The sequence below is a fragment of the Trichechus manatus genome, unplaced genomic scaffold, assembly GCF_000243295.1.
Source record: "Trichechus manatus latirostris isolate Lorelei unplaced genomic scaffold, TriManLat1.0 scaffold00203, whole genome shotgun sequence".
In the NCBI taxonomy this organism is placed as follows: Eukaryota; Metazoa; Chordata; class Mammalia; order Sirenia; family Trichechidae; genus Trichechus; species Trichechus manatus.
This window is the reverse complement of record NW_004444139.1, coordinates 2,012,833-2,032,736: the sequence shown is the minus strand read 5'-3', so window position 1 is coordinate 2,032,736 and position 19,904 is coordinate 2,012,833. Positions and strand designations below refer to the sequence as shown.

The following is a 19,904-nucleotide window of genomic DNA, read 5'->3' as shown; positions in this document are numbered from 1 at the left end:
CCTGGAGTACTGCAGTAGCCCCCTAAGTGTTTCCCCTGCCCCCACCCTGACCCCAGCCACCCTGTCTCTCACCTGGAGTACTGCAGTAGCCCCCTGTTTCCCCTACCCCCACCCTGACCCCAGCCACCCTGTCTCTCACCTGGAGTACTGCAGTAGCCCCATTTCCCCTGCCCCCACCCTGCCCCCAGACACCCTAGTCTCTCACCTGGAGTACTGCAGTAGCCCCCTAAGTGTTTCCCCTGCCCCCACCCTGTCTCTCACCTGGAGTACTGCAGTAGCCCAAGTGTTTCCCCTGCCCCCACCCTGACCCCAGACACCCTAGTCTCTCACCTGGAGTACTGCAGTAGCCCCCTGTTTCCCCTGCCCCCACTCTTGTCTCTCACCTGGAGTACTGCAGTAGCCCCCTAAGTGTTTCCCCTGCCCCCACCCTGCCACCAGCCACCCCACCTCTCACCTGGAGTACTGCGGTAGCCCCCTAAGTGTTTCCCCTGCCCCCACCCTGCCACCAGCCACCCCACCTCTCACCTGGAGTACTGCAGTAGCCCCCTAAGTGTTTCCCCTACCCCCACCCTGCCACCAGCCACCCCACCTCTCACCTGGAGTACTGCAGTAGCCCCCTAAATGCTTCCCCTGCTCCCACCCTTGCTCCCCTACAACCTATTCTCAAAAAGAGAAGCCAAAGTGATTCTTCAAAAACATAAGTCAATCATGTTACTTCTCTGCTCAAAGTCTTCCATTGGCTTCCCATCTATCTCACTTAATCAAAGCCAAAGTCCTTACAATGGCCTTCAGTTCCGACACAATTTGGCATCCAGTTAGCTCTCTGACCTCATTTCCTACTTTTTCCCTTCTGCACTGTTTTTCCGCCACACTGGCCTTCTTTTTGTTCCTACAATGTTCCTGCATCAGAAGACTCCTGCATTTGCTATTCTTTCTACATGGAATGCTCTTCCCCCAGACAATGCACATTTCTTGCTTCCTCATTTCCTTTGGGCCTTTGCTTAGTTTGCCTTCTCAGTGGAGCCCTCCCTGCACTGAGAAGAGATTATTTAAACAGAAATCTCCTTTCCTACCCTCAGCACTCCCCATTTCTCCCTGCTTCATTTTTTCTCCCACAAGACTTATCCTGACATATTTTACTTATTAGTTTATTTTCTATCTTCCCACTCTATGATGGCAAGGATTTTTGCTGCCTTGCAAAGTGTCTGGCACGTATTGGGTATACAAAATTTGTAGAGTGTAGAATGCTACTTATAATGCACGTATATTCTCTGCTGCTTTCAATGCATTAGTTTCATGGATACCTGTGTATTGGGATATCACTGCTGACGTTAGACGGATCCTGGCTGAAAGCAGAGAATCCCAGAAAGATGTTTACTTGTTTTACTGACTATGCAAAGGCATTCAACTGTGTAGCTCAAAACAAATTATGGATAACGTTTGTGAAGAATGGGAATTCCAGAAGACGCAACTGTGCTCACGAGGAACCTGTCCATAAACCAAGAGGCAGTTGTTCAAACAGAATAAGTGCATACTGAATGGTTTAAAATCAGGAAAGCTGTGAGCCAGGGCTGTATCCTTTCACCATACTTTTTCAATCTGTATGCTGAGCAAATAATTTGAGAAGCTGGACTATGTGAAGAAGAACGGGACACATAAGGATTGGAGACTCATTAACAACCTAGGTTATGAACATGACACAACCTTGCTTGCTGAAAGTGAAGAGCACTGGAAGCACTTACTGATGTAGATCAAAGACTACAGGCTTCAGTATAGATTACACCTCAACATAAAAAAAAGAAATTCTCACAACTGGACCAATAAGCAACATCATGACAAAAGAAGATTGAAGTTGTCAAGGATTTCAGGATTTCATTTTACCTGGATCCACAATCAACATCCACGAAAGCAGCAGTCAAGAAATCAAATGACATATTGCACCGGGCAAATGTGCTGCAAAAGACTTCTTTAAAGCGTTAAAAATCAAACATCTCACTTTGAGGACTAAGGTGTGCCTGATACAAGCCACAGTATCTTCAATTGCCTCATATGCATGTGAAAGCTGGCCAACGAATAAGGCAGACTGAAGAAGAATTGATGCACTTGAATTATGGTGTTGGTGAAGAATACTGAATATACCAGACTGCCAGAAAAATGAACAGATCTGTCTTGGAAGAAGTAGAGCCAGAATGCTCCTTGGAAGCAAGGATGGCAGGACTTCGTCTGATGTACTTTGGACATGCTGTCAGCAGGGACCAGTCCCTGGAGAAGAACATCACGCTTGGTAAAGTAGAGGATGAGAGAAAAAGAAGAAGGCCCTCAACAAGATGGACCGACACAGTGGCTGCAACAATGGGCTCAAGCGTAACAACAACTGTGAGGATGGTGCAGGACCAGGTAGTTTCATTCTGTTGTATATGGTCACTGTGAGTCCAAATTGATTCGACAGCACCTAACTACAACAATTTACATAAACCAGCAGTATAATGCCTGGTGTATCTTAAAACCAAAAAACGAAACCCACTGCCACTGAGTCGATTCCAACTCATAGTGATCCTGTAGGACAGAGAAGAACTGTCCCATAGGGTTTCCAAGGAGCAGCTAGTAGATTCGAACTGCTGACGTTTTGGTTAGCAGCCATAGCTCTTAAGGCCTGCGTAAACGTTTCATCTAACTGGAGTATGTACTCAGCTTCCACTGCCAGGGTCACTTTCTAAAATAGTCCTTTCACCATGTTGGTACCTCTAGTCAAGGACCTAAACAGTAGGTATCGAGTGTGGATTTCTCTACTTGGTTTAAAAAATGTCCCCGTCCTCCTTACGAAACTTTACTTACCAGAGCTCCTTGTATTTTTTCCATTTCACTTAGACTGCTCTCTTCCTTGTCCTCCTAATACACTACCAACTCTCTCATGGACTTTTACCCACGATGTTTCTTCTTTGGAATGCATTATCACCCATCCATTTTCAAAAGGCTGCTTGTGCTTTTGCACAAAAGATGTTACCTTTTCTAGATCCACCCAGGAGTCACATCCTCCATGCCATCTCTACTCCTTCAAACCACAGGACTTTCCCTTTTCTGTACTCCTGGAGGGCCTAAACATGACTTTATTTTAGCTTTGTCTCTCCAACCATAACAACTCAATCCCTGAGGATCAGGGGCGTTATCTCCGAGTTCTCCTGCACCTCCCTCCCAACACATACACACCCTGCCAGTTTGGAGATGGGCACATGGTAACCCTCAGTGGATGCACTGGGTATCAAGATGGGGGAAGTCAACTCACACTTGTTGAAGAGGAAAGTTAGTCACAGACATCTTTCATTTTAAGGTTGTTCTTACCCAGGAAACCAAATATTAACCATAAAAAGCCTGACCCAAACTAAAAAGCCTGCCAGAAACTGCTCTACAGCAACATAAATTCGTCTTTTCCTGCTAGAAAAAGATGGGTCAACAAACCATTACGTCCTGATTTAATGAAAAGGACTCTAGGCTCTCCTAATGTAAACCTCAATAAGTGTCATGGCTGCAGGTGGGTGGAGGGCTAAATTATTAGCAGCCAGGCCAGAAGTAACCTGATACAGGTAATCCCCGACTTACTACTATTGGAGTTATGACTAAGCTTTTTTGTACATCTTATTTTTAGTGATATGTACTACATACAGTGTTGCATTCTCCGATATTCATGGTCAAAGATCGGATTTTTAAAGATACTGATAAAATGCAATTAAAAAAAAAAGAGGTATTCAACTTACGTCAGAACGTACTTAGGATGAAGTCGTAGGAATGGAAACCCATCGGCAAGTTGTGGACTACGTATATTAGTTCATCTCAGTAAGGGGTGGGGGATGCAGTAGAGTCAATCAATCACGTTAAAATTAGCCAATGGTCGATCTTGTATTCTCCCCCCTTTTCTCTTTAAAAGCCTCATTGTAATTAGCTTACTTGTAGCCACTTGATTTTTTTTCTGGAATCAGAATGGTCTCCCTATATGCATACAGAATAACCGCTCAGAATAAACCTATGCTTCAATTTCTGGAAGTTTTGACTAATTTTAACACAATATAAGAGTGAGTTTCTAAGAGACAATGCATAAGCTTACACCCAAAGCTTTCAATCTCAAAATACCAGCAAGTGTAGGCGCTTGAAGTAGCAAAACCGTGGGTCTTTCAGGTTTCCCCTCTAATCTGCAGTTTTCTTCCTTCCAAAAAATTACCCTACATATTACCCCAGAGCACCGCGCAAGGGAGGACTGAAGGAGCTTTACTCGTGGAGACTCTCAAGTAAGAAAGGGGTTCTGGCTGGAGTCCCAAGGGTCTCCCAGGCCTTCACGGGGACGGTTCCTCCCCCAAAAGGGCAAAGAACCGTGACAAAGTTGTGCTTCCGGCACAAGCGTCTGCGCCTGCTCGAGAGGGAAGAGCAGAGGCACAGCCCTACTACGGGAAGGCGCAGGGAAAAATTTCCTTTATCGAAATCGCCAGCTAGGGAGCGAGGCGCCAGTAACCAAGAAGTGAAGGCTGTTTCCTTCAGGTATTAGACTCCGACCAAAGGAAGTCCAAACCAGAAGACTTTTAGCGAGGGTTTCGTGACTCCTCTTAGCTTTTCTTACCACATTTTTGGTGCCCTAATGTGGTGGCCACTTAGATCCGACCCTTCTGATATAGCTCGAGTTTAGCCGCAGCTTCCCCAGGGATCCAACTACACTTGGGCACCCTTTCCTTAAAAAGAATAAAAGAAACCTTTTCCTGTACGGGTCCCCATCAGGGACAACTAGCGTTCTCCGAAGAGGGAAAAACGTTTGGCACTTTCAGCTCCCGAAATCCAACGCAGCCAGGCTGGCGCCCGCGCGGGGCGTTACCATAGAGAGACCTCTCTGGTCTCGGTTTACACTCTATGGTCAAACCGGCTCGGTGGCGGTAAGGGGAAAAAGGGAGACGGTACTGCGCAGGCGCTCTCGGCTTCTTCTTTTTTTTTTTTTTTTTTTTTTAACCCCCGCGCCGAGCGTGTAACCTCATTGGGGTGGAGGAGAAGGCGGTGGCTGTGTGGTGCGCAGCGGCAACAGTCGTGAATAATACGGCTGTAAGTATCCGGTTAGAGCGTGGAGATTTAGAACCGAGCCCTCCGAGGTCTCGACCCCCTCCCCCGCGGTGTAGGCGCCGGGGCTGGGTGGGGGGATGTCCAGCGCTGTCATCGGCTCTTGGGGGCACTTTGGGGGGAGGGGGCGGCTCTTAGGTGGGAACTAGGGCGAGGAGCTGGATGGAAGGTTGTTTATCCAACCAGTGGGTCGCTGATCCCAGGCTGCTTTGCAGGGTGGTGGGGTCAGCCCGGCTTTGTGTACCCCGTTCCCTCGCCCAGACCCCACCCCGGCCCCTTCCTGGCCGAGTCTCCACGGCCGGGTGGGAGAAGCCGGCGAGTCCCGGGTGGTGTTTGAAAGGAGCCCGGGACTTCGAGGAGAGGGAGCGAGAGGGAGAGACCCCCGACCAGTCTTCGGCGAGTGACGGGCGTGGAGAAAGATCCGGAGGGAAGGGGTGTCGCGGAGGCGGGCGGCCGTAGCTCCCAGCCCGGCCAGACAAAAGCTGAGCGAGAGGCGCCGTGGGGAGCAGCGCGCTGGGCGGGATGTGGGGGGGTCCCCTTCGTCCTTGGGGCCCGCAGAGAGCTGCTTCCCGAAGCTGGGGGCGCGGACAAGTGCTGAGTTAAGCCTTGCACAGCTTCTTCAAGTTGCCTTTGTTGTTCTTTGGTATTGGCAGAGGCGCTCTGACGAAGGTGCGTGTGTGATCTTGCTCGTTAGCCTGGTTGGGTACAATGGAGCTAATCGAATTTGCCTTTCCATTTTCTGAGCTGTGAGGATGAGGATGAGGATTCCAGAGTCTAACTTATTACATAATGTATCTAAAATAGTTGTGTGTGGTTTTTTTTTTAATTAAAAAAATCTAGGTGGAGCCTTAAAGCACCTCGTGTTGCGTCTGAGTTGAGTTTCACCCCCTCTGTAATGGTGTTCGTTTTTCATTGACCATTCGTAGGACCCTGAGTTTCTTTCTTTTTTTAAAAAAATAATATTTTATGGTGTTTTCGGTGAAAGTTTACACAGCAAATTAGGTTCCCGTTTAACAATTACTATACCAATTATTCATTGACATTGGTTACATTTTTGACAGTGTCATTTTTATTAATTTTGTTCTGGATGTTCCGTTTCCAGTAGTATAGTTTCCTGTCCGTTTACCCTTTCATCTTTGCTTTTAAGTCATTGTTGACTATTTGGTCTCAGATAGAACCCGGCAGCTCTTAAAACATGATACTTGAATTTGTAAATGTGGCAGTGAAAGCTTCAGATTGTCTTAGTCCGTTGGGAGGCAGTGATGCCGAAGAGTCAGAAGTCAGAGATGGTTGTGTGCTACCATGTGCCCCGCGCCCTATTGGGGTGCCACAGGCCACTATCAATTCTGGCTTTTTAGTTTGTTTTTATTCCTATTAGGATTTGTGACATTTACTGAGCTCTTGGTATGTGCCTGGCAAGTGGACTTGATGAGGCATCCTGGATAGTATTCTGTCTGCTCATCAAGCCAGCGGGAGAATAGAAACATTGACGCAGGGACAGTATAGATAAAAATAACATGGCCTGAGTGTTTCTTTTCTCTATTTGCTAAGAAAGATTTAAATTTTGGTGAACTGTTCGCTTATTCATCCTTGTAAAATTGTAATTGCACTTTTTTAGCAGTTGCTACTTAAATCTGTTTGAATAATTCATTGTTTTTTATTGGCTAACATGTAGTGCTGGGTTTTACAGTTTGAAAGTTTTATTTTTATCGAGTTTTCAGCCAAAGCTTTTAATTTGCCCAACTAAGATTAACTGTAGTCAGAACTCCTCTGAAGAGACTTTGGAGGTGGGCAGGCGTTGAGTATTGTATCTCCATGTTAGAATTGACGTTGCAAATACAGAAGAGGCTTTTAAGTTTACACTGTAAATTTGTGTTAGAATTGAAAATCCAGGTCTCCTAGTGGTACATTTTGAATTAACCCACAGACTCAACTTTATTTATGGAAAATAGGTAAATGTTTTATTGTACTGATAGCAAGCAAACGTCTGAAGCTTGGTGTGTTATGCTTCTGTAACCACTGTGATGGGCTCACTTAAGTGTAGTTCAGATGATGAGAACTTGCTTTTTATAGAGCAAAATTTCAGATCCTTAAAATAGTTTGACAGGAATGTTGAGAAATGATTGGCCAGAAGAACATTAAGTTTATTGTTCAAATATATTATGCTTTATTCACTGGTTTTGGATTTAGACTTTTTCTTCAGTATTTTGTTAATGCTACTTTCTTGTATAGGTCAGTCTCTTGATTTTTAAAGTTGAGCGAAATAGTTTCTTAAACCTGAGACTGAAAGTAATTGTTTGAGACGTCATTCCTTTTTAAAAATCTTCTGCTTAAAGTTGTAGTGTTTAGTGGTGTGATACACTCTTATTTCATAGTAGTGTTGGCAAGTATTACAGTCCTTTAAGGGGCTATGACTATTAGGCTCAGACCCCTTTGGTTTATTAGAACAGTTTTTATAATGCCAGCCTGGTTGTGAAATGAAATAGTGGAAATATCTGTTACATAGTAGACAGTAGTAAAGAATAACAAATGTTTAAAAACAATCATGTAAAAGACTTTTTGGAAAAGAAGAAGCATCTATTTGTCTAAAAAAAAAAAAAAGCTTAAGCTAAGGGGAGGTCATCAACTATGCAGTTCTTGGTTTCTAAAATATAATTTGTAAAAATGAACTCACCTTTCTTTACCCAGGGCCAGCAGGGGCGTCATCCGTAATGTGTTTGTTTGACTAAATGATCTCTCGCCTTTTTAGCCCCAGACTTTACTGATTGTTCCTAGCTGGTTCTTCATCACCCCAGGGCTGCCTCCATTACGCTCACATCATTACTTCCATGCAGAATGCTTTTCCGCCACAAAGTTTTAGAGCAGCCCTCCTCTCCCGTTTCCCTGGGGATCCCTAAAGATTTACCTCAAATGACGTTTCTTCCATGATACCTTTTCTGCCCTCTCGCTTGTTTCCTGCCTGGAAGTCACCTCACTCCTTGCTGTTTCCGGTTGTATCCGCCATTTTCCTCCTTACAGAAGATTCACTCCTGTGTGTTTACTCTTCCCCAGATTGTTGAGGGCACAGGGATTTTATAGAACACATTGTGGCGTTCTCGCTTGCTTACTACAGAACTTGTATAGCACTAGCGGAACCCGTAAAATGTAGGAAAGAATAAACGACATGTATCAGAATTTAGAAGAATGGAATTTGAGCCTTGGAAGAGTGCTTACAGGGCCTGTAGTCCGCATCCTGCTGTATGGCTGCTACTTTGGTCATCAGCCTTAAGCTGCAGTCGCTTCTGTTACTGGACAGGTCTGGTTAATGGAAACGTTTTTAGATTGTCTCAGAATCCGCTCCCCTTTTACCTGTTGACCTTATAGTTGTACCCCTGGAAATAACACATGAAGTCTGTTTCTTCTCCACATAATAAACTCTTTGTTGTCCAGTTGATTCCGACTCATAGCAACCCTACAGGACAGTGTAGAGCTGCCCCCCAGGGTTTCCAAGGAGCAGCTGATGGATTTGAACTGCTGACCCTTGGTTAGCAGCCGCAGCTATTAACCACGGGGCCACCAGGGCTTCTCTCCGTATACTAGTCCTTCATGTTTCCTAGGACAGTCATCAGGCATTAGATACCAAGCAGGTACAGTTAAAAAAAATCTGTATGTAGTCCGTAGTCTTCCGGGGTTCACAGTCTAATAGAGAGACAGACAAACATTATGAATTGTTGTGAGTTAAGCTGGAGGTTCGCAGACAGCCCTAGATCCTTTATCTCCTCCTGGTTCAGTATGGTTGTCACCACGCTCTCTTTTGGCAGCTCCGTGTTATTAGTGCCCTTTAAATGCGATGTCCGAAGTAAAACACAACTTCAGACACAGGTCAGACATAACTTGATATGACCTGACCCTGACAGAACACAGCTATTTTCTAAGGTTAGGAAACTGCATCAGTAATTTTCAAACTTTGTTGTGTGTGTGGGCTCTGCCCTGTGACTTTGGGCCAGTTAATTAAGCTCTCTGTATTTTAGTGTCTTCTGTAAAGCAGTTGAGGAGGTTTAATAACAGTACTGATAAGGTGGTTACAAGGATTAAATGAGATGATGGTGTAAAGTGTGAGAACAGTGCCTGGCATATAGTAAGTGAGTAATACGTGGTTGTTGTTGCTGTCGAATTGATTTCGACTCGTGGTGACCTGTGTGTGGAGAGTAGAAGTGCTCTAGAGGGATTTCAAGGCTGTGACCTTTGGGAAGCAGATTGCCAGGCCTGTCTTCTGAGGTGCCCCTGGGTGGGTTCCAACCACCAGCCTTTTCGATTAGTAGTGGAGCTCTTAACCGTTAGGAGTTAATACTAATGTAGTAGTAGCTGCAGGAATGAAGTCACCAGAATCACTTGGGGAGCTTGTTAAGATGCAGATGCCTGGACTTGTTTATCCCTTCTGCCTAAAGATTTTGGTCAGTTAAGCCTGCGTGAGGTAGCTCCCGGGTGATTCTTACTACCCCAAAGTTTGAGAACCCTACGCTCTATATTAATGCTGCCAGTGACTGCATTAGCTTTTTACAAATTTAAATTTAAAGAATTACCCAAGTAATTCATCAGGTAAGAGATGAATGCATTCTCCTAAATGATTCCAGCAACGCATATAAGGGGAAAGGCATGGCCGTAATACTAGGCCTCTTCTGAGGTAACCCCACTTATTATCAGTTTGGAATGTATCCTTCTAAACACTTTTTTTGTACCCTTTTTGGTACCTGCATGTATGTGAATGTCTCCATGATAGTAAGAGCCAGATTTTAAAAAACCAAAACCAAAGCACTTTGCTGTTTATAATCTTATTTGCTTCCTTCAAAGTTTTGTGAGGTAGGCAAGGGGGACGTCATCACTGTCCTGTTAATGTGCAGATGAGAGCCCAAGGGGTCCAGAGTTAAACATGGCAGAACTAGGATGAGAATGGGCCCTCTGTCTCAGCCTAATGTTCTTTTCATTTAAATGTACTGGCTCTTAGCTACATCGTTTTGTTGGGTTATATTGAAGTTGTGGTTCATGAAAGCTTTTACAATTATATATATCTGTTAAAATTTATCTTTTGGTAAAAAACAAACTAGAATTGGCCTTGGTGGTTATCTGTTAGCATGGCCATTTGGGTGAGTCCACTTCATTCAAGATCGTAAGGTTGATGTATCCACTTGGCACTTTCTACCTTCTGTAACTGTTGTCCAGTCAACTATCCAGGCGGAATCAGTCCAATTTGTTTATAGTCCTATAAATAAATAATATAAATACCATTTATTTTATAAAGCAAATAATGTAAACATTACTTATATGATGTTTATATGTATATAATATAAATGTTATTTAAGAACAGTTATGATAAATAATACAGCAATACTACAGAAAGTTAGAGATGAGATGGGGAAAACCACATCAGACCATCCTAAAACAAGCTATTCTCTCTTAGTGTAACACCCTTTGAGACTGTCTGTATGTCCGTGCTTTTTAATAAGCAGTTTTGGGTGTTGTATGTTTTATGCATAGTTTTACATGTAACTGTCATATTTGAGTTGGTATGGCAAATTTTGGTAAACTGTTCAGGTTCTTTGACATGTAGGTGTCTTTTTTTCTTGGATATTGCAAGTAATATAAGAGTGAATATCTTTTTGCACATATATGTGTATTTTTTGTGTCATTTCCTTAGGATAAGTTCAAAGAAGTGGGATTACTGGGTCCAAGGGTATTATTGTTTTTATGACTTTTGATACTTATTGCCTGATTGCTGACTGCAAAGTTGTACCAGTTTATAATTTCCCCCAGCAATGTAAGGGTGTACTAGTTTTAGCAAATTTTTACCAACTGTTGATGATTTAAATATTTTTTTGCTACCGTAAGAGGTGTAGAATGGTATATTATTTTATTTTTCATTGCTTGTATTTATTTTAAATAATAAGAAATAATGAGGGACTTTCATATGAACAAACGCTATGAAATTTGTATTGACTATTACATGTGGGTGATCTGCCTTGCATCTGTAGTTTCCTGTCTTGCATTACCAACGCTATTATATTTCTAGATAAGCATGGAGGGAAATGAACCTTTGCCTTGTGGGACAGCATTGGTCTATTTGTCCACATCAGAATGTAGTCTTCTAACATTTTTGTGGCCTACTTTCAAGCGTTTCTGTAAACAGTTGTGCTCCAGGGCCCAACATGAAACGTACTAAATCAGAAAGTCCGGGTGTCTGCTCCATTAACACTAACAGCTTCTCCAAGTGATTCTGAGGCCGCCGAAGTTTGAGAATGGCCTCTGGGGACTACCTTCTGGCTACTGTTCTGCTCAGTTTCTTCACAGATTGTGTCTTTCCTGTGGGTAGAGGCCGACTCTGTTATGAACAGTTGCTCAGACATGCTAACAGAGGCCTGTTGTATAGAGAGAATGAATTGTGTAGCAGTGCCCTTCCTAATGAAGAGTAGCTGGGATCATTCTAGGAACAATAAGCCAGTCTTTCTAGGAGAAGTAGAACTGCATAAAAACGGCTCTTTCTCTGAAGTCTTCTCGAGGTTCTGATGGCTCTCTTTTATTTAAACTCTGATAAATCATGGAGTTCTGGCCCAAGTGATGTTCTCCTCAGCCTTTGGTTGACCCAAGGGTGTCACAATAGCAGTAGCACCACAGATGGAACACCCACCATTTGTGAGGCACTGAGCTGGGTGCTTTATGTATACTCTTGCCAATTCTTATAGCAACCTTTAAAAAGCAAAACCCATTGCCATCGAGTTGCTTCTAACTCATAGTGACCCTACAGGACAGAGTAGAACTGCCCCATAGAGTTTCCAAGGCTATAATCTTTAGGGAAGCAGACTGACACATCTTTCTCCTGTGGAGCGGGCTGGCGGGTTTGAACTGCAGACCTTTCAGTTAACAGGCAGGCACTTAACCACTGTGCCACCACGGCTCCTTCAACTACCTTTAAAAGTAGGTGCTATTTTCATTTTATAATGAGAGGAAGCTGAGGCCCAGAGAAGTTGAATAATTTGTTCACAATCACACAGCCACAACGTAGCAGAGTTTGGCCCTCGGATTCTTCAGCTTCCTTTCTATTTATTTCTTGTTTTCAGTTTAGGTTATTCTTCTTCATGCAAGATCAGTGGGTTGCCTTCGGAGAGGGTCTGCCCCCACCATCCCGCAGCATCTGGAGATAACTCACTGGTCAGGAGGGATGTAGAGATGCAGGCTTCCACCAGGGTTTCCATGAGGCTTAGGTCATATGACCTCAGCCCCTTTTATTAGATTGGAGTTCATGATTTGAAATCTACCCTTGGACAGTCCACACTGCTAAAGACTCAGTAGCAACTTTCTGATTCCTTACGTTCTGTACCACTCAACTGGATTTATATTTTGTTTTGAGTTCTTGATCCCTCCCCGCTTCCCCCAACTTCAGTCCGTGAAAACGGGATATGTGGATTTTGTGTGTGTTCCTGCTTTGCTGCCTGGAATGTCCTAAAAGACACTTAGAAAATGCGAGTTCCCATCCCTGCTATTAATTTTGTAGTTATTTAACTCTTGAGTGGTTTGAGGTCCAGGCCCTTCAGGATAGGGCGGGTGTGATGTTTTTGTTTCCCACCCCGCCCCTGTCACTCTGGCGCCTAGTCTAGTGCCTTGCAAGCGGTGTGTGTCACGTCTGTTGACTGAGCTGTGAAGCTAAACGGAGAGCTTTGTGAAGATGAGGGGTGGTTGCAGAAGATCCTCTTTAAAAGATTATCGATCAGTGTGTTGTAAAGTTCTTCCAGGTTTCCTATTCGGGTCCTTTTAAGTCTTTTCCTCAAGTGCGAGGATGGATAATAGAATCTCGGTCTTTCACATGCCTTAGGAATTTGTGTGTGTGCGTGTGACATATGGTATTTGGATAAATCTTGGTTATGTTGCATAATATGGGATTCATTTCATGGATGACTGAAATTTTTAACTTGTTTAAAATTAGGATGACCGAGTTTTATATTGGGAATTGTACTGTTTCAGTGGCGGTCTTGTATATCTAGTCCTGTTCCTTCTCCTTTGAAAAATGTTCTCGGTTTCAAAAATTATTCTTAAGTTTGTACAATGTATATCTGTTACTTTTCTAACAAATAAATGAATGCATCTTCCTGGAAAATTCTTCTTTTGCCTAGAAATTCCAAAAGTTAGACCAGTGAGGAAGTATCTGCTCTTTCTCTCTGGGACCATGTTATCATATTTCCGTGCATCACACTGTCTGGTGTTCAGTAGGGTCTAATGTTACTTGTCCTAAGTGAGCAGGCTCCCTTGGGAGTCCATTTTATAGTCTACAGTCCAGATGTCGGTGAAGGGAAGGCTCATTTTGTTTTCCAGTTGGTTTTGACTCCTACGTAGGTATTTCTTAGTATGTTGTTATAGACACACTTTAATCATCTGAGATACTGGTTATTCAATCAGTATTTATTTTAGCAGATCCTTTTTATTGACAGTGCAAACAAGAAAAATAATTACTTTATTGTTGTTTCTAGTTCCAAGCAACATAACACCGGAGAGACCAGAGCAAGTACAGTATTTCAGATGCTCTCAAGATAATTGTCAACCAGCAGAGTGTTTTAATTGAATAAGAGCTTGAACTCTTCAGTAGGAATAGTGGTTTATGCTAGGGAGCGTTGGAAGGAGGGATGCTGACTGGTTTTTTTTTCACTGCTTCTCAACTTAGGGAGATGGTAGGCTGTTCAATATCTGAATCTATTAAAAAACAAAAACAAAAACCAAACCAGTTCCTGTTGAGTCGATTCTGACTCATAGAGATCCTATGGGACAGAGTAGAACTGCCCGATAGGGTTTCCAAGGAACGGCTGGTGGATTTTCAAACTGCCGACCTTTTGGTTAACAGCCATATGCTTAACCACTGCACCACCAGGGCTCTGTCTGAATCTGTAGCTATATCTTTATGTGTATATTTTGTCTAAAAGGTTTGATTCAAGAAGTATTTTTTTCATTTAAAATATAGGAAAACCTGTTACCTTCCAGACATAGAATCCTGTTCTGAGGAGGTGGCCCTTTAAAGAGAAATGTTCTCAGTGCTCTGTGCTGCTGATTTGGGCTGATGGATGTGGCATTTTAGCCTACGGCTGACTCAGCTTACCTGTTGGTAGTGATTGACATTCCAGGTAGATTCCCCATGGCCTGTAACTGCATTTTAAGGGAAACATGGTAGAAAAGGCTTCCGTTCTCTCATTATTTTTAGAACTTGGCATAGATTTCTGAAATTGCTAAAGGAGCATTTGTTTTGACAAATTAATCTCTAGCTGAAATTGCGTAGTAATGATTTTACAGAATCTTGAAAGAATGACTATGCCTTGGAAGGTTAGAAAAATCTCATTGTGATCATTTGATTATGTGACTTGTTTTGGAGGAGCATACGGGGTATACAGAAAAGGGTGGATGTAAGGTGTTAATAATCTGTGGGCCTGAAAGTACAGCTAACTGTTAATGAAAACTGCTGCTATTAGAAAAAGAGAGTTATTCCAGGATGTATTTGGGGTAATCAATAGAGAACGGACACACCAGCTACCTTGATCAGAATTTTGTGCCTAGTGTCAGGACAGAGAGAGGAGCTAGCTCTGGCCCCGGAGAGCCTAAGATGGAGGCTGGCAGCTAACAGACGGTTATGCTCCCAGGGGTTCAATGTGCTGCCATAGGAAGTCTGAAGAGGACATGCTCCTGACCTGGGGATGGAGGAAGAGTTGTGTCAGCTTTCCGTTTTGACCCTGAAGGACGTGAGGGTCAGAACTTGTACACACCTGTTAGGTGCCTTCTGCTTATGAGACAACTGTGTTGCCAGGGCACCTGGCTCGTGGACCATGGACAAGGGAACTAACTCTTGGCCAGACTATTGCCACGTTCCAGTTTTGTGGCATGGCCACAAACGCGAGCCACAGAAGTACCCTTGCTGAGAGACGGCTGTTTGAAACCGACGTCTGGGAGAGAGCCCTAGGTGCTGATAAAAAGGACTCTTTTAGATCTTTCTTGGCTCCAACTATCAGTGATTCAGTTTTGGAATTTTTTTGAGGAAGGGGTTGTCCTTTTGGAAAACTGGTTGCTATTGAAGTTGATTTTGGATAGTTCTGGCATTATCAAAATTTTATGATTTTTGTTAGTCACAAGCTTATTAACGTGGATTATTGACTGTAGAATTTTTTAAAGGTAATTAGGAAATACTTTTTTGTCCCTTTTTATTATGAGTGAACTTAAATCTATAGTTATATATGAGGATTCTTTTCATCTTTAAATTATTTAGAAATAAAGTATAGGACACTAGTTAAATGATTCAAGTATTTTTATTATAAAATATTTTCTTTTTTGAACAGGTAATACATATGCATTATTTAAAATTTAAGTTTGTCTCCTTCACCCACTTCCTCTCCCTGGAGACATCAAAGTTATTAATTATATACATGAAAAAATATATTCCTCTCCCCTCAATTTTCTTGCCCAAATGGTACCCTATTACACATTACCTAGCATTTTGTTTTCACTTAGTAGATCTTAAAATCATTCTGTGTCAGTACATTAAAGGCTTAATCATTGTTTTTTTATTGGCTGAGTAGTATGCCATTGTATGGCCATTGTATGGCATACTGTATTTACCCAGCCCCTACCCAGCCCCGTACTGAACATTTTGTTGTTTCTGGTTTTTTGCCTTTATAAACAGTGCTGTAAAGAATAATTCGCTAATGTGTTACTTTGCGTGTATATTAGTAAATAAATTCCGAGAAGTTGACATTTTGGGTTAAAGGTTATGTGCCATTAAAGCCACCTTAGGGGTTTTTAAAAAAACTCTGCCTTGGTGGTACAATGGTTAAAAGCTTGGCTGCTAACCTCATGGTCAGCAGTTTGAATCCACCAGTAGCTCCTTGGAAACCCTAGGAGGCAGTTCTACTGTGTCCTGTAGGGTCTCTATGAATCGAAATTGATTCGACGGCAATGGGTTTTTTGGTTTTCTGCCAGCGATATGAGAATCCTGTAGTTACTGTGGAGCCCTGCTGGCACAGTCATTAAGAGCTGTGGCTGCTAACCAAAAGGTCGACAGTTTTAATCCCCCAACCACTCCTTGGAAACCCTGTGGGGCATTTCTACTTTGTCCTGTAGGGTCGCTGTGAGTCAGCACCGACTTGACAGCAACGAGTTTGGTTTAATTTAACAAAAGTGCACACAACACTGTCTTGTCTATGTCATTTGAAAACTATGTAAAATGAAATTACATTTTGTAATTTTAAAGCAAAGTAATTTTAAATTACATCAAATTAGAACATAGCTATGGTTCAGTGATGAAAGGTGACTTAAACACTTGTCTTTTTCCCCACAGTTTGCTTGTTCTTCTGTTTTTGACTTTGCAAGAATCCTATGGCCGACGAGTTGTAGAAATAAGCTTGGTTTCCTTATAGGTGTTACCAGTGCTGCCTTCTGGAGATGAGTTCTTGTAGTTAGTTGCCATCAGGTTGATCCCGACTCATAGCGACCCCACGTGTGCAGAGTAGAACTGCACCCCAGAGGAGACCTTTCAAGACTGTGACCTTTTGGAAGCAGATCACCGATCCTTTTCTGAGGTGGCTCTTGCTGAGTGTGAACCACCAGTATTTCAGTTAGTCGTCCAGCCTTCCGCATTTGCTCCACCCAGGACTCCTAGATGAGTTCTAGCAACGGAAAATTTCCTGAACGCCTTTTATATTTATCAATCCTTGGTATAGTAACTGATGATGCCTACCGGAGAGCCCTGGGGGTGCCGTGGGTAAGAGCTCGGCTGCTAACCAAAAGGTCGGTGGTTCGAATCCACCAGCCTGCTCCTTGGAAACCCTAAGGGGCAGTCCTACTCTGTCCTGTAGGATCGCTGTGAGTCAGAATCGACTCGGTGGCAGCAGGTTTGGTTTTTGGTTTTATGGTACCTGTAGGCCCCCAGATAGCACTGATGGTTTGCGCTTGGCTGCTAACTGAAAGATTGATAGCGCGAACCCACCGAGCAGCGCCATGGGAGAAAGGCCTGGCAAACTGCTTCTGTAAAGATTATAGCTAGGAAAACCCTGTGAGGCTCAGTTCTACTCTGTAACCCATGGGGTCGCCATGAATGGGAATTGACTCAGTGGCCACAGGTATGGTACCAGGAATACAAATCTATTTGACTTTGTAAACAACTCTCTGGAATCGATTGGATAAAGTATTGTTTACTAGAAAAAATTTTAACAGCTACTTTTGTAAGTTTTAAACTTCTTTTGAGTAGGTAATATGTACATGGTTATAAAGTTTAAAAGGGACAAAAGGATAGAGTGAAATTTAAGTTCCTTTCCCACTCTTTTTCCATTTTCCCACATCCCATTCCCTGGGGCAACGACTGTTCCTAGTTTCTTGAACAGTCTTCCCGCTGTTCTGCACATCTCCGAGTGTACGTGTGTACGTATCCGCACCTTACATGCTGCGGTATTGCCCTCTCAATGCTGCCACTCTTTTTAACAGTTATTATTTGTCATTTGATAAATAATACGTTTTCATTGTAGAAAATAGAGTATTGATATTTAGGTGTATTTCTCTTTATACTTTTTCAATGTATGCAGTATATACATGTTTACTTTGTAATTTATGAACAAAAATGACTTGATAAATGCTGTTTTCTAGTAGGCTCTTTTCATTAAGCTTATTGTCGATATATTTTAGAGCCAATAAGGTTTAGAGCCAATACGGATGTATGTTTTCTGCCATTCTCAGTTGCTGCACGGTATGCTGTTTGTTTAGATACACTGTAATTTATTTCCCCATTTCCTCTGCTTGGACATTTAAGGTTATTTTCATTAAAAAAAAAAAAATTTGTGAAGAGCTGCAGTGAACATTTTGGCATATTTAACAAATTATTTCCTTAGATGAATGTTTAGATTCAGACTTGTAAAGACACAGTTAAAGACTGTGATAGATATTGCCAGAGTGTCCTGGGTAGTTAGAATTTTTATTCTCATCAGCACTGTATTAAAGCGTGTATTTGATTATATTCAGTTACAGTTTAAAATTATCTTTTTGTTTACAGGACTGTGGTGCAGGTTGGATCTGTTGCTATTTGTCAGGAAAACCATGTCAATGTTGAATAGAAATAAGCTAATGTTAGACAAACATTGGTGCAGTCACAACACAGTTGGTTTGGAAACTGAGTGTCTGTATGTAGTACAACGCCATATATAATAATATAATACAATATAATAATAATAATATAATTGTGCTTTTCTTCTGGAATTTTTTTCCTGAATCCATAAAGTATAAGTGTAAAAACATCATTTCAGTGATGGCAGTGTCCTGTTATAGTTGATCTGAGAAATTAAACAAGTTTTTCCTAGCTGCCATGTGTGAACTTAGTAAGTAAGGTACTTGCTTGAAATATCACTGAATGGGGTTGGGTAGGAAGCAGTATGTATGAAGTTGTTGTTTTTATTAAGCTTTCTCATTGCCCAGCTAATGGTCCAGCTTGGTTTTCTCCACAAGGTCACTTATGATGCATTGAAAGGATTTGAAGCTAAACATAATCAGAGCTGATTTGTCAATGAATAAATAAATGACTCTCTAAAGCCCTCACTTTTCTTCTCTTTCTTTAGCAAGCATAGGGCTCCTTGTTTTTGAAGGACCGTGGTTATGGAGATTTTTCTAGTCCCTCACATTCTGTATCTTGGTCCAGATCTTGCCAGAGCAAGGAATGGAAGCAAGGGAACTGCTTTTAAAGGGCGAGAGCCAGTGAGCAGAAGTATGCATATCCGCTCCAGGGCACACCTACGACCAGGCTTTGCCTGTACATTTGTTTCACTGTTGTAGTTTTTGCCCTTTCCCTGCTTACTGAGGAGTCATAAGAAAAGTAGATAGTCTCAGGAAAGTACCTTGCTGTGTTGGAGAAGATTGTTTACTTGTTTTTCCCTAGTGAAGTTGGGGCTCATTGAGGGCAGTGCCTGGCAGAGTAACTGACACATTAGAAATTCAGTCGATTTAGAAAACTAGGACCAGGAGCCTTTGTTGATCATGTGTGTTGTTTCATGTTTTTCTTTTCATTTTGAAATAATCATATTCATAAGAAATTGCAAAAATAGCACAAAGTGGTCTCTTTTGCCCTTCACCCAGTTTCCCCTAGTGGTTATCCATTTCTGATTGCTTTTATTCCTTTCTTGCTGCATTGCTCCTTCTTCTAATTGCATTACCCTTTTCTCTTTTTTTTCCCCCTCCATTCTTGGCCGTGCCTTTGGCTTGCCAGTGGCGCCTGTGGGAAATATTGAACCCTCGGAACTAAAGGTTGCAGGCCACTCTCGTCGGGTGCTTATAGGAATGCCCATTGTTCTTCCTCTTCATTTGCTCTTGTTTTTTTTAATTGTAGTTTAGATGAAGTTTACATTTCAAGTTAGTCTCCCATACAAAAATTTATACATACACTGTTACGTGTCCCTAATTGCTCTCCCCATACTGTGACAGCACAGTCTTCCTTTCCACCCCTGGTTCCCCATGTCCATTCAACCAGCTCCTGACCTTCTCTGCCTTCCCATCTCATCTCTGGACAGAAACTGCCCGTTTAGTCTCGTGTATCTACTTGGGCTAAGAGGCATACTCCTCCAATCCCTATCTGAAGAGTTGGCCTCGGGAATTGTTTTAGTTCCGGGCTGATAAGAGAATCCGGGGCCATGCTTTCCGGATTTCCTCCAGTCTCAGTGTTCCCCGTCAGGGCGGTCTTCTGGTCTCAGGCTGATGAAGTCTCTGGTTTATGTGACCCTTTCTGTCTCTTGGGCTAATACTTTCCTTGTGTCTTTGGTGTTCTTCATTCTCCTTTA

The 19,904-nt window shown here is 42.6% G+C and overlaps 1 protein-coding gene across 10 annotated transcripts in view; it reads left to right on the top strand.

Moving 5' to 3' along the window:
- The first annotated feature begins 4,971 nt into the window (after positions 1–4,971).
- The window catches only part of CLASP1 (cytoplasmic linker associated protein 1), a 350,733-nt gene continuing 335,800 nt past the window's right edge, over positions 4,972–19,904 (top strand). For all 10 annotated transcript variants that reach the window (XM_023742167.1, XM_023742168.1, XM_023742166.1 and 7 more), the window contains exon 1: positions 4,972–5,076. The gene's annotated coding sequence lies outside the window, so the exon portion shown is untranslated. The remainder of the gene's footprint in view (positions 5,077–19,904) is intronic.